This window comes from Dreissena polymorpha, chromosome 6 (assembly GCF_020536995.1).
Source record: "Dreissena polymorpha isolate Duluth1 chromosome 6, UMN_Dpol_1.0, whole genome shotgun sequence".
Lineage (NCBI taxonomy): Eukaryota > Metazoa > Mollusca > Bivalvia > Myida > Dreissenidae > Dreissena > Dreissena polymorpha.
Window position 1 is genome coordinate 101731495 of NC_068360.1, and position 16267 is coordinate 101747761.

The 16267-nt window shown below is 37.3% G+C and overlaps 1 long non-coding RNA gene across 1 annotated transcript; it reads right to left on the minus strand.

The window, feature by feature from the left end:
* Positions 1 to 13290: 13290 nt before the first annotated feature.
* On the minus strand, positions 13291 to 15578 carry LOC127835257 (uncharacterized). The gene is made up of 3 exons (XR_008028435.1): positions 14942 to 15578; positions 14274 to 14384; positions 13291 to 13654 (listed from the first exon to the last, which is right to left on the minus strand). It is a non-coding gene; the product is annotated as an uncharacterized LOC127835257 (long non-coding RNA).
* Between the last annotated feature and the right edge of the window lie 689 nt (positions 15579 to 16267).

Consider the following 16267-nt stretch of genomic DNA (forward strand, 5'->3'; position numbering starts at 1 on the left):
ATGCATATGAATCTGAATATACACAGATCCACTAACATATAAATCAAATCATGTTTGTCTCTTTCCATTTTCGAACGGTACTCGTCTTAAATGCTTTAACTTTGTGAACTCCAATTTCCCAACACAGATTTCCGTGACGCACATTCACTGTGAACATTTCTAATAAATATTAGTTGTTGTTCATCTCAAACATAGTATTTTGCGTTAATTGACACACACATTAAATTATCTGCTAATAACCATGTGATATCCGCTGTTAATTTTAGTGTTATTTATCATTTTCACTGCTCATCGCAAACTTCTCATCTGCTTGCCGCCATCTTGGACGTGTGTAAAAACAGGCGTTAACAATCGGGATACATTGACTATCGTCGGTATCCTCCGCAATATAGAGAGAGATGTGTGGATAGCAACGTAAAATCGTATTCGGCTACATTCGCGAACATTCGTAAGCCAGTTGTCATTCAGGGAAGACTCGACAAGCTCGATCGGCACTCGTTGTACGAAATTAACGCTAGGCCTAAATGACATTGTAATGTTATTGGCTTAATTGGGAAATTTTGGTCAGATTTTTGGGAAAAAACGTCATTTTTTGCAATTAGGAAGCAGCCAAATATCGGCAGTAATTTTGGGCAAAAAAATCACTGGTCACAAGGTCAAAAAAAGGAAAAACCTTGTAAACACTGTACAAGTCACATTTCATGCCCAATCTTTATGTAACTTTGTCAAAATGTTTGTTTTAATGATATGTTGGTTGAGTTAAAAGTGGTTCTGGTCCGTTGAAAAACATGGCCGCCAGTGGGCGGGGCAGTTTTTCTTATTTGGCTATAGAGAAACCTTGTAAACACACTAGAAGTCACAATTTTTGCCCAATCATCATGAAAGTTGCTCAAAACATTGGTGTTATTGATGTCTCGGGAGTTCGAAAATGGTCCAGATCAGTGAAAAAACATGGCCGCCAGTGGGCGGGGCATTTTTATCTTTATGTTTATTGTGAAAACATGTGAACACTCTAGAAGTCACATTTTTGGCCAAATTTTTATGAACTTTGGTCAGAACATTTGTTTCCTTAATACGAGAGTTGAGTTAAAAAATATTCTGGTCAGTTGAATAACATGGCTGCCCGGGGGGGGGCAGTTTTTTTATATTTATACAGTAAAAAAACCTTGTGAACACTCTAGAAGTCACATTTTTTGCCCAATGATCATGAAACTTGGTGAAAAGATTGGTTTTATATATATCTCATATGAATTCGCAAATGGTCCCGAAAAGTAAAAAAAACCTGGCCTCCAGGGGGGGTGGGGCAGTTTTCCTTATGTGACTACAGAGAAACCTTGTGATCGAACACAATAGAAGTCACATATTTTGCCTAATCATCGTTAAATTTAGTCAATACATTGGTTTTATTGATTTGTTGGACAAGTTGGAAAATGTCTCAGATCGGTAAAACACTTTTTAGCTCACCTGATATGGATTGGTCTTTGTCCGCTGTCCGTCTGTCCACATTTGGTTTGTAAACACTCTAGCAGTCACACTTCTCGAGCATTCTTTATGAAAGTTGCTGAAACATGTCAGTCAAGTTTTATCATGAGCAAAATCACATAATTAATGTTATAATTCAGCGTTTTTTTTTCACCTGTTTGAAAACAGGTCCTGTCCCCTAGAAATTGGGAATTTTTGAGTCGCCATCATCGTTCACAGGGGTCGGGAATAAAAACGACGCACAGATATAAATACATTACATAATTATTTTGATAAAGATATCGTTTTGAAAAATGTAGTAGCGATTGAAAAGGGCTAAATAAATAATCCGTTAATATCCAGGTCAAGCAAGCGCTTCCACTTGTAGATGCTTAACTTTCACTTTTAAATACGGCGATGTATGGGTCCGTACCTTTTTATGCCCCCCTTCGAAGAAGAGAGGGTACATTGCATAGCACATGTCGGTACATGTAGGTCTGTCGGTCGGTCGTTCCGTCCACCAGGTGGTTTCCGGATAATAACTCAAGAACGCTTGGGGCTGGGATCATGAAACTTCATAGGTACATTGATCATGACTCGTAGATGACCCCTATTGATTTTGAGGTCACAATGTCAAAGGTCACGGTGACCCGAAATAGTAAAATGGTTTCTGGATGATAACTGGAGAACGCTTATGCCTAGGATCATGAAACTTGGTAGGTAGATTGATCATGACTCACAGATGACCCCTATTGATTTTCAGGTCAAAGGTCAAGGTCACGGTGACCCGAAATAGTAAAATGGTTCCGGATGATAACTCAAGAACGCTTATGACTAGGATCATGAAACTTCATAGGTACATTGATCATGACTCGCAGATAGCCCCTATTGATTTTCAGGTCACTAGGTCAAAGGTCAAGGTCATGGTGACCGGAAATAGTCAATTGGTTTCCGGATGATACCTCAAGAACGCTTATGCCAAGGATCATGAAACTTCATAGGTACATTGATCATGACTGGCAGATAACCCTATTGATTTTCAGGTCACTAGGTCAAAGGTCAAGGTCACAGTGACAAAAAACATATTCACACAATGGCTGTCACTACAACTGAGAGCCCATATGGGGGGCATGCATGTTTTACAAACAGCCCTTGTTTGGAATTAGGGACAGATTTCCTTTGCAAATAAGTTCATAATTATCCAAAAGATGTTTATTCTATTTCTTATTTTCTTTCTTTAGTATTTCGATCGTTCAAAGCATGGCACTTCCAAATCATGTTATCTTAAGATTCTGAATAAGTCGAGGAAGAGTCAGAACACTACGGATTTTCAATACTGGGCCCGCTGACTCTGCATTTTGAACATGCCCTTGAAGCGTTCGATTTACACAGATCGTAGTCACAGCTATTGTAAACAACATGGCGGACATTTTAGAAAAAGACGCGAACAATAACAATGACTACTTCTATCAAGTTTATTACAGTTTCTTTTACAGTTTCTAGTCATACTATGATACCAGTGTTTTTTTATTATTGAGTTTAATAAAGTTTGTAAAACTTGTTATTCTGCTGTTTTCTTCACAGATACATATTCTGTAAAATATCGGGTACGTACCGCGATACAGTGTTGCCGTACCACGATATACCGCGGTACGCTCACGGCGTATCGTGACAGCCCTTATTTTTACTGTAAAATTATGTATGTGTTCATGAAAATATGTTTGAAATAAACAAAACCAGTTCCATGTATGGCACAATTATTCTTCAACTTCAGTCACTCATGTTTGACCTGAAAAAAGTTTTTGATATGATTTGAAATGTATAGCATTTAATCATTTGTATTATTGAAATGCATGTAACAAAAATTAATATTAATAAAATGTATATCATTAACGCCTTGATCCCAGCATTTTCTTTTGTCCTGAGCTCATCTCTCATTTGGAGCAGCAAGATAAGAAAATGAAGTCAATAATTTCTGTCATACTTAATATTGCAGGAAGGAAGACCAGATGATGTGATTAAAAAGGATAAGTATATGGTTGCACAGTCTACCACACAGGAAAGTATAGAAATATCCAATGCTAATACAAATGTAAATAAAACAACAACAAAAATTTTAACTTTAGAAAATTTGCTTACTCTTGGCTCAATTAATGTTTTGTCCGTCACAACTGAGTTAGGTCTACAGGATTCTGTTTTTGGACCCTGGGAGTATAAAAATGCAAATAACTGCATCATAAAGTATACCATTCAAGGCTCAGACATCAGTCATTCAATTCGACTTGATAAAATGTTAACAAGAGGAATACCAAGTACTGAAAGATCATCCCTCGCTTTCCGTTGGTATTCATGGATTCGTTTGAAGGACATTGCAAATCAAAAAAACTTACCAATAAACTCAGTGCTGACAAATGAGGGTCAATTTCTTTCACTTTTACACGAAGTAAATCTTTATTACACTAAATATTCAAAAGCTTGTAGAGATGAAGGCTTAGAGCCAAATCGTGGACCACAATCCCATGAAGATGCTTGCTATTTAGAGCGCCTTCATTATTATGGAAAGGGCACAATAAAGTACTACAGAAAAACAACTTTCTTGCAGCTAGTTGCAAAAAGATATGGAGAAAATGTAAAGGCTGAATATTTGGTAGACCCAACTACACGACTCATAAGTTGCACAGACTATGAGGAAATATTAAAGGACGTTCATTCACAAATTATCCACCATCATTCAAGACACGAGAAGTTGTTAGAGAACTTTGCTGGGCCTCAATGTAATGAGGATCGTCTTAATAATGAAAGGATCAACTTTGATGTCAAATTTACATCTGCCTCTTCTAAGGCAAAACAGGAACTTAAAACAGACTCGGTCTTGCCTTTACAAAAAGTATTAGAACCAACAGAAGCAGACACGAGCGAATTTTACCTTAGAAAATGCAATCTTTGCAGCAAAGTCCGATGGTTAGGAAAGAGAGCAGCTGAAAAGTTTGTCTTGGGCTCATATGTATATGGTAACCTTCATAAACAAGTACAATTCTCCTGCAATCTGCTTCATGGCACTTCATGTGATGAGGAAAATGACATTATTCCTCTTCCATGTTCTGAACCAAGTCCACAACTATGGGTAGCATACAACAGTCTGCACGAGTCAAAACTTACACCAGTTGCTTTTGTGTTGAAAACAATAAGCGAAGTTAGTGCAGGTGTTGAACATGTTCAGATAATGGCAAAATATGCATGCACGAGTCAAGAATTTGACATAATCAAAGGCAAGGCAGTATACACTCAGTCTCTGCCTTCGGCATGTGTGAAGTTTGTTCAATCTTTGACTACTGGTCGATTTAAGTCTTGCATAGAAATGCCTACTTTGAAAAAAGGAAAGCTTAATATAATGAAACCACGCGAAGCTCTTGTTTGTCAATCATGGTTAGATCATAGCGAGCTGTCATCTGAAGACCCATCTGCTCAGCACACTGTCCTAAATCTAAGTGGAATTCGTGATCTCCATGCAACATATGGTGCCATGAAGATGATCCATTGCTCTCAATGTGGAATGTGTTCACCTGGCTTTGAAGCAGATGCAGCTAATTGTATAAACGTCCCTGAAGCTGGCCAACAGATTCCAATGTCAAACTCTTTTCTTCTGCAAGCTTTAAAGCAGTCTCAGGTCTTAGCAGGGTCTAGTGTCATTCTCGACTCAGCATTTTCGAGTGCTAGAGTTTATAATGATGAAACAGTAACAGGGGTATGTACAAATTGTTCAAAATTTTGTAAAATTGATGATGGAATTGTAACATTGCTGCACAAAAAGTCTGCTGGTGAAGAGAGTTCTCAGGGAACCACTGTTGATAGTCAGCAATCTATTGATGACAATATTTCAAATATAAACCCTTACGGTCCTGAAAATCTGATGGCTCTTGATGTTTTTCAAGATGAGGCCTCATATCAGCATGAAATGTTCATGGACACTTTATCTCAGGCTGAAAAACTTGTTCTATCACCGATCCATGCTGTAATAGTTATATTGCGTTCTCGCACAAATAATATTCCATTCTCCAGATATGGATCAATATCTTTTGCGATAAAAGAACCAGTCAAAACTAAAGCTCTTCCTTGGCACACTTTTCAAAAGTTGCCATTTGTTATCATGGTCTCTAAGCAAGAAGATGGGAGCATTAATGAAGCTAAAATTAATATGGCAAAGATTGTTCATGCAAAAGAGCTTATGGAGCGTGAAGTGACTTGTCCTGTATATGGTACCAAAAGACCATTTTACAGGTACTGTGATAAGGTTCATACACCTTTTACAGTAGCTGCCATGGAGAATCTAGCAAGTCAGCTATCAGATACAAGCACAGCTGTTTACCCAAATGGTTTAAGAAAAATCAATGTTGAGCTAATCCATGAGCGTGCTTCTAAAAGATTAACTCTTCAGCTGTTCTCTGAATGGATAAACTCTGGTTTTATTATCGGAAGTGGCATAAAAGATGCGATTCTAATTGAAAATCAAAAAGCCACATCCAGCTGCCTTAACATGGAACAAATTGCAAATCTAATATGGAACGATCTAGCAAAGTTCATACTAGAGAATCAAACTAATGACAAACTTAACCATGATGAAAATCCAAATGAAACCATAAAAATAACACTCACTGATGTTGTCTTGTACGGTGTTCAGAGAAAATGGCTCAATCCTAGCACAGATGTTTCAAATGCATCACAAAAAAAACATTGAACAGGTATTATTACCTGAAGATGAATTGAAAAACCTAACCTACCTATGTTGTGAAGAAGTAGAACTTCTCCTAAGGGAGAGCAGCAATGATGAAGGAGATTCAGGTAGTGTTGCACAGGGTGGAGTTTCTAACTTGTCTGAAAACCCAGAGCAAATTCTCAAGAATGGAATGCAAAACACAGTGTTACAAAGGATCTCAGCACCAGATGTGGACCGCCAGAACCCTGTTGCTGAGGATACACAAGGATACCTACAAATGGCTTTCCCGGATGTCTTCCTCACTGGTGATGCATGTCCACACCAAGAACGTCCTCGTAGCATTAAAAATAAATCAGGCAGCTACAAATTTGCTTACCTGTATTGGGTATGCGCACAAAAACGAGCGATGGTCAATACTGAGCTTCAATTTCTAGTTCATAGCATGATTAAACGAGAACATAGCAAGGGAAAGGCCAAGCTCGCTCTGAAAAGTGATGCCTTTGAAACCACTGGAATACCTGTAAAAGAGGATTTAATGCAAAATGCAGAGCTTCGTGACTGGACCGTATCAAACCTAATGATGTTCAAGTCATCAATACCGGATACAGCTCCATTCTGGAAAAGGTCAAGGGATGATGCAATAGCTGTTCAACGGGATTGGGAAGAAAGTGTTCCTTGGCGAAAAGACAAAATGCCAATGTCAATTATGCTGTTCCAGACTCGTGCTCCACCGTATAACCATCACCCGGCAATTCACAACGTCTGTCCAGGTACAGAGACCCTCTCCATCCAGAGTGACCAAGAATTTTTGGAAGGTCGGCGAAGAAACGTACTACAGTATCCAAGCATCGTATCGTTTATGTGCGCATTGATGGCAGAGCTGGACACAACGTTTTTATCTAGAATTAGATATGATGGTGATGCCTATTTTACACGGTTTGAATGGGGTGCAAATGCCAATCCACATGCTCATAGGCTGTATTTTAGTCGTGAGTTCAGTCAGCACATGGACAGCTTGAAACTAAATATACAAAACTGCCTTCAGAGTGCCAAAGACGAATGTTTAAATACTGGCCAGGATCTCGACAATCCTCTTGTTCAAGACACTATCCGTACTAGGGTACTCGACTGTTGGGATCATGCTAGGAAGGATTACATTGAATATATGCGACCATTCTACACCAACTGGAATGCAGGTTTACTAGCAGATGGTAAAAACAAGACATTTGATTTCATCTATGAAAGGACCTCCGCCATCTGCAGACTGAACATGGCAAGTGTGATAGACAATGCCCTCACAACTGGTGATTTTTCAACATTGGACACAATATATGTGACTGTTGTCAATGGAACATGTCGCCACTTAGGTCATACAGGAATAAACGATCAGCCTTCCAAGACAGATAAATGTGCAGTGGTTAAGAAAAAACAATCGACATGCAAGGAAACAGGGAATAAACAGTCCACAGAGGTTATTACCTGTAAAAGGCGAAAACCGCAACCAATGAATAAAGTACCCACCATTGAGCCTGACAAACACAATAAGAAAATTTTTCAACTTCAGTTTGAATGTAACGACAAATGGTTTAATGGTCATGATCCTTTTGAGATTCTGCATGTTCTTAGCAATGCTGATGACAAAGCTGTTGTGCCAGAGTTTCTCAGAAAACCTCCAGTAATAGAGGTCAGTTGTTGCCAAAATAAAGACAATGGGGTGCAGGACTTAAATCTTGAGTTCTTTTCAGATACTGGTGACTCTGCTACAGAGTATGTTACTAAATATGCCTTTAAAGATGCAATTCCCACTAAAACATCTAACGAAGTGCTCATAACTGCAATGGAGAAGTTGCAAGATGGTGAACCAATAAATCAAGGTGCTGTTCAAAAAATGTACAATAGCCATGCCATTGCTGGAACAACATCTATCTTTCAGGCAACTCACCTCAATCAAAATATCCCACATGTTCTTTCAAATGTTAACATCAAAAGTTGCAGTGTATCTGGTTTGTCTCTGCTGAGAACTGACTATGATAAAAAAGATGGCGAAGACTACATTCTGCCACCTCTCATTAAACAATTTGATGGGCGACATGGCACAACAGCTGTTTTCATCGAATGTGGCAAAGAGTCGCCAAAGCTGAAGGCAGAGATACAATGCAACATGTGTCTACATCAGTTTTGTGACTTGTTTGATGTTAAAGAAATTAAACCCAATGATGGTGCAAGATTCTTACAATTTAAAAGAAGAAGTACTGCAAGAAATGGCAGATTGAATGCATTAAAGCTCATACCTTGCCATGGTATAAGAATGGCAAATCCACGTGGAAAACAATATTGGCACTATTGTAGAACACTCTGCCTTTGGAAGATTCCTTGCCACAAAACTACTGACTTCTCACCAATTGCTGAAGATGCAGAATCTTTAAAGAAAGCTTGGATTGATCTATTCAATCAAACATTTCTTGATGGTAATGGACTTCCACCATGGGCATACAAATTTTGGAAACATCACCATCTTCCTCGAAACAACAACTCTGATTCAAATTCATCCTCAGACGAAGATGTCGAAGAAAACCAGCAAGCTTGTGCAGTAGATGCAACTGATGACACTAATCTTAGCAAAATTAAAAGCAGTGAATACGATTCCGCTTCAAAACCGATAGCACGACCCGGAAATGAACAATTTTATCAAAACCCCGTTGATCGCTTGCGGTCTGCCCCGCAGCAGGGCATAGATTCCAAGCCATGTTTCAGTGATTCTGACGTTTTAGCTAATCCTGAAGGTGTTGATTTTATGAAGAGCTGGCTAGGAGAGAATGTTATACCTTCTACGGCTGAAATACATGCTCATATTTCAAATCTCACAAACACACAAGGAGTTTTGTCAAGTAATTCATTTGAAGCATCTTCATTAAATGATAAACAAAAGATGGCTCATGACATTGTTGTTGATTTATGTTAAAATTAGATTAAATTGGGAAAAAAATAAACAAGCACCTCCCCCAAACCCCTTGCGTCTCATTCTAATGGGCAATCCAGGTACTGGAAAAAGCTGGACACTAAAATGCATTATAAGCAGTGTAATAAGCCTCTTACAATCTAACCCTGATTCAGATGCACAGGTAAGCACTTGGACAGACAGAATCAAACTTGCAGCTCCCACAGGAGCTGCATCAAGTCAGATGTACTTCAAGTCAGAGACTTTGCATCGACTTTTTTGTATACCTGTCCATCTAAATGAAAAAGATTTGCGTCTGGAAGAAACATCTGCCACATATTCCAGACTTTTGCTCAATTTTGACCCCAAAAAATTCTTTCTCCTCATTGTTGATGAGTTTTCCATGCTGTCACGAGAGATGTTTGCCTTTGTAACTGAACGACTGATTCAGTGCAACATTGATCTCGACAATATTGGCATTGTTCTTATTGGGGACCCAGCACAGATTCTTCCGATTGCAGCTGAACCTCTCTGGAGCGCTCGTTCGTACACGCATGAAAACAAAAAATGCAGTTCCCTTTCTATTAATGGTTTGATAAGGTTTAGACAGGTCTTCAAATTTCCACCGTTACAAACAATACCAAACTATGACAAATGGCAATCCTTAACATCGCCTAAAGATCGTCTTTTATCAGATGATATTACTGCTTGTCGGAAAGATCTGATGCTGGGCCAATTTGATGCTGTGTTTTTGACTGAAGTCAAAAGAACAGATGTTGATCCCATTAGTCAATGTTTCACTGGAAAAGTGCTTGTCAATATGAGGTATGGTAAAAAATGCAGGGAAAAAGAAATGCTATTCCTTAGGAAAAACTGTGCAACAGAACGTGATATGAAGATGGACGGGAAGTGGAACAGTGCACATATCATCCATGGGTATCATTTTCATTCAAAAAACCATGAAAATAGGTCAACTGTTGAGTCTGAAAACGCAAAAGCTCTTCTCAGACATCACAAAATAACAGGAAATCCGATAATGCGAATCGACTCAATACATCGTCCAGCAGCAAAAGAAAACAAGCTGAGAGCAATGTCTGCAAAAGAATTTGAAGGTGCCCCACCCAGCTGGCACGCATGCAGGGGAATGAGAGTCATGCTCTTACGTAACATTGCTCCAAGTATAGGTCTCTACAATGGATCATTACATACTTTGGTGGGACCAATATATAACAGGGACAGCATTGTTGCTTCTTTAACTAGTGCAGATTTGAAAACAGGAGAATTACAGAACTGCATTACTACAAAACCAATCGATACATGTGGAAAAGTACAGCAAATTCCCCCAAAGAGTGTATTGCTTTCTGTTGATGATGTTCCTTATTGTAAGGATACTGTTGATGAGTTTCCTTCAGGCGTACACATGACCTGTAAGTTTCAGGGTCCTAGTAACCCACCAGAAATGCCTGATTTTATGGTAATAGAAGCTTCCAATTACTCGGGCCCAAATATTTTAAGATTACCAGGATGCGAAAATTATGTCCCAATTCCTCCTGTTGAAAGTTACAAACAAAAAGCTGGGAAGACAAAGTCAAACATACCCATGATTAGAATCGCCTTGCCACTCGAAGGAGGAGATGCAGCAACAAGTTTTAAAGGACAAGGAGCTAATTTCCCATTGGCTGAAGTTGATCTGGATGGCTGGTTTCATGTGCCTGGCATATTCCTGGTTGCCATTTCTAGGGTTAGAAGTCCCGCCCATCTTCATATACGTACTTTTCCAAATTACATGGACCTTAAAGTACAAAGGCTTAAGGAAAATGTTCTTGATGCACAAGCATTTGAAGAAGCCGTAAAAGTTAAGTCTGAACGCATGTACCGACATAAAAACTGTGGCGACCCATTTTGGACTACTCATTATAATGATTTGGCAGACAGTATCATAGATCAAGCTTTTGCAAAAAGGTTAAGTATCAAAAAGGACAAAGAGGAACTGATTCGCATCGTGCAACTTATGTTTATAGACACCGATACAAATGTTATTATGAGAGTGCTTGAAAAGTTGATCGAAACCCAGGAATATCTGGTAGCTGAAGCAGCACCACACATAAGTCAAGAGGATTATGAAACCTTGACTAATTATCAAAAGAACAAATCTGTTAAACCAAAGGTTTTAAAAAGACAATTTGACGATAAGTTATCTCTCGGAGGCCCATCATGTGACATTAAGAAAAGGAAATTACCAACCCCAAAACAAAAATTGTCACCTCTTGATCCCATACCTAATGAAAATTTGCTGTCCCTAAAAACTCGACCTGATATTTCCAGACAAACATTTAAAGGTTTGCAAAACAGTGGAAATAATGTGTGCTTTTTGAATGCCCCAATTATAGCTCTTTGCCATACCAGAAGTTTTGATGCCTTCTTAAGGGAGTGTCAATACTTGCACCAGCAATGCTCTGGTTACCACCTTCAAAATGAGATTTGTCCTCTTTGTGCACTGAATGAGGTTGTAAATCGTGCCTATCGGCATCACAATTTACCCCTAAGGGATCTCCCTAAAATGCCAATTATAAAACTAACAGAGTCCCTGCTCCCTGGTTGGCGCCTAGGAATAGAACACGATGCGGATGAGTTCCTTGTTAAACTTTTTGACCGTCTTGATCAAACATACGATTGCAAAATTCACAAGGGAACTGTCAAAACTACAAAAACATGTCAAAGTTGCAGTTCCTCAAAAATCAAAGAACAATTCCGATCCCAAAGAATCTTAATCAATCTTGTAGATCTAGAAGAAACACAAATACGTATACAAGAGGGCATTAACAAATGGCTAATGGAACAGAAATTGCTTAATTGTGAACATTGTGGTGAAAAGTTACATGATGTCAAACGTGAATTGGTCCGACCGCCCAGTCTCCTGATAATAAATATTCATCGTAGTGCACAAAAGAGAATCTCTCTTGATAATAACATTTTTATTAACAACGAGAACTATGAGTTCAAAGCGTCTGTCAATCATCACCACCAACACTACACTACTGTTGGGTGTGTTGATAATAATCACTATATTTTTTACAGTGATGAGCGTGTTCAATTGTGCCACGGAAATTTAGAGGAAACAGAACAACAAAATTTTTCCATAAATACAGTGAGAACACCACTTGAAGAATGTGCCATTGTTTTAATCTATGAACGACAATTGCATTTATAACTTAAAATTACATCTGGGAAATAAATACCATGTCTCTAATGGAACAAATTATATTCAGAAAACATGAGTACGCCCGGGTGTACTTTGTCCAGGGTTTTCCATGGAAATCCATGGAAAATATGAGGCTGGAGTATTCGGACTAAGTTTCCAGCCTTTTCCAGCGTCAATATTTAGAAAAAAAAAGGGTGGAAAATTGTCCATGGTATGTGGAAATAGCCTGGAATAGTTTCCATGGTTTTCCAGGCTCCCTGGAATAATTACCATGGAACAATTTCCAGGGTATTCCAGCCAGCATGGAATAAATACCGTCCGAATACTCCATGTAATCTGGAAAACCATGGAAAACCATGGATTTTTTTCCAGGGTTTTCCAGATTACATGGAGTATTCGGACGGTATTTTTTCCATGCTGGCTGGAAAACCCTGGAAAATGTTCCAGGTTTTTTCTTTGTTTAATATTCCATGGATGCCTGGTATAACATGGAAAATTGTCCAGCGTTTACCATGGTCACTGAATAGAAAAAGAAATTTCTGGTCTAAAAACAATATTCATGTATTAAATGAATACAATACTCACAGCTTAAATAAATCATAATTTAAGGTTAGATTTAAAACAAAACAAAAAATCAACATAATGCCTTAGTTTCTTCGATGTATTATTTTGTTCACAATTCATCAAAATATAACATCAGATTACAAATTGTGTTACATTTATTTAACAAATTATTCAGATCAAACAAGTGTTGTTTAATACATGCTTACAAAGCCTCTAGGTCCATTATCATAAATCAGGCCCTTACATAACAGAACAGGCGCTACTTTAAAAGTTAAAAAGTATAATGCAACCTTAACAACATGTATTCAAAGTAACAAAATACAAGCAAGTCGAGTAATATACAGTAACAATTCACGAACCCTGTACAAACGATATACAAGAAACAAAATGAAAAAATTAAGTTATTTTAGCTACTTCATGTTTGTCACAATATATGTAGCTGCCCATGAGAACAATTAAGGATACTATTTTTCTCAGCTACTTTCACTTTAATGCAATTTAGGTGCTCAATTTCATTAAAATACTTTTATATAATTTTATTGTTCAAAGAAATTCAGAACATGAATGCATGTACATGTATAACTTTCCAAGTGACAGTTTAAAATATAATTGCAAGTCTAAAACTTGTGAAGGCAGCTTAGTAAATTATAAGTACCCAGGTGGGATAAAATTACAGTTTTTAAAAACTTTTTTGTTAATAAGCTGGGCTTCAGTAGGTCGTGGATCTTTTATAGAACTTGTACTGCTGTTATACTGTATGGCTACTGCATGATCTCTGAAAGAAAAACAAAGCAAACAATATTACAAGAAAGTCATAAGTTTTTTACATTCATCTGTAAAAGTAAATGTGCAGCAATCATATGATTGAATATCTATACTTCAATGCTCATTCATATTTTAATCTATTTTAGATATTTCATATCACTGCTCAATTCGGTACATCTGGCTTTTTTGTATTTGAGCGAACATTTACGATCCTAAGTAGTTAGCAATTATTTCTTTTCCATTTACTGAAATATATTCTCTTAAAGTTTGCAAGCGGGCTTTAATCTACTTGCAAACAGGCAACCACACAGGAAAACTGAGACTTTCAAGTGAATAAATTGTTGATTTAACTTATATTTTTATATGACTCTCTTTTATTTTGAAATTTATATTGTTGTTTTCTTAAATGCCCCAAAACGGGGTACACTAGCATGTATCTGGAAACTCAAACATATATAGGAATTTTATATTCAGATATTGCTATATGAAAGATATGCTAATTTGCTAATTCATATAAAAATAACCTGTAATTGAAACTAGACCAAAATATTGGATACCAAAAAGACAAAATACTTTTAGGTGGTTAACACTAAATTACTTATATGAGCCCGGGGCATAACAATATTTACCATGAATTTGTGGCCATGTTAGTCCTCTTGGTAAATGCGCCAAAAGAGCCGCTTTGCTGTCTTGGGTTATTTCCCTGCCAAACTCTGCAGTATCTTCCATCAACTGGTCAGCTACAGTTAAAGCACATAATGAAAATGTATATAGAAAATAATTCAAGTATTGTTTTAAATATTTAGTAAAATTGTCTTTAAATAATAACTTACAATGAAGTTAATACATCACAAAGCATAGCATAACAAAATTTGTAGGTATGATTAGTACAAATTTATTATTGCTATAATTAGAATGATGTGTAATTCTATTGGTATGAAAATGTACAGTGAAACCTAAAAAACAATGCTATTGGTTTAATTAATTTATTTATAAACATTAACAGCATTAATGAGCATTGAGTTCTCATCATGCACAGCACATAACTTCCTTAGCCTCAGTTCCCTAGCCATGCATTATAAACTTCCGATACTACATTCAAGCTTATTAATATCTCCACATAGGACTTCCTTTATCAAGCTGCAAACTGCACTTAGTGAAAATGTGTGTGACAGCTGCTTTTAAACTTCTATATTTGCCATACTTTTACCTAAAATGTCACATAAAAAAGGTCTACAATGATGACATAAGAAGAATAAATTTAAAGGAATATTTAGAAATAATGAAAAGCACAAACCTTCAGTTGTTGTTCTATTCCTAGACAGACTTCTGAAACACTTGTATGCATCACTTTTTAACAACATTTCATGTCACTTTCCAAATGATATCCATACATTATTATTTTAAGAAATTCTTGTTAATGGAAAAACTCATTAAGTTAAACTCTACTGTTTGTGAAATTACATTAACTTCATTTTAACAACAAGTTTAACCTGCATTTTTTCTTCAATACGCCTTCTCCATAATTTCAATCTAACAGGTAAACTTTCTGTATTTGAACTCAGCCAATCAGAAAAGGCTGTGATATTTTATAACCAATAGATTAGCCGCAGACACATCTGACTCACACACAGGCTTTTCAGATAGTTTGTTAATTGCAAACCTGGACTGTAGTTAAATATTGAGTGTGTATACACCTTGAACAGGGTTAAGGAATTTAAACTTGTAGACATTGCTTTGAAAGTTACTACTTTTACTTCTACTACTAGTACTACTACTACTACTGCTACTACTTCTGCAAAACTACTACTACTATTATAACAGCCACAACAACAACAACAACTACCTACTACTACTACTACTACTACTACTACTACTACTGCTACTACTACTACTACTTCTACTTCTACTACTACTACTACTACTACTACATCTACTACTACTACTACTACTACTACTGCTACTGCTGCTACTACTGCTACTACTACTACTACTACTACTACTTCAACTACTACTACTGCTTTAACTACTACTACTACTGCTACTGCTGCTGCTACTGCTGCTGCTGCTACTACTACTGCTGCTGCTGCTACTACTACTACTGCTACTGCTGCTGCTGCTACTATTACAACTCCTGCTGCAGCTACTACTACTACTACTGCTGCTGCTGCTGTTACTACTACTACTACTTCTACCACTACTACTGCTGCTACTTCTACTTCTACTACTACTACTACTACTACTACTACTACTACTACTACTACTACTACTACTAGTACTTCAACTACTACTGCTACTACTACTGATGCTGCTGATGCTGCTACTGCTACTACTGCTGCTGCTACTACTTCTACTACCTTCTACTGCTGCTGCTGCTAATGCTACTTCCTTAACTACTACTACTACTGCTGCTACTAGTATTGTTATTATTATTTATACTACTATTGCTACCATTACTGCTACTATTCCTGTAAATGCTAAAACAACAACACAATAGTAACTGCTACTGTCACTTAAATTTGCACCAATAGTATAATTATCAGTAGTTTAACTGCTTGTACAACTTATACAACAACCACTTTTACTTCTACTCCTACAACATATTCTACTGCCAGCACCAGCA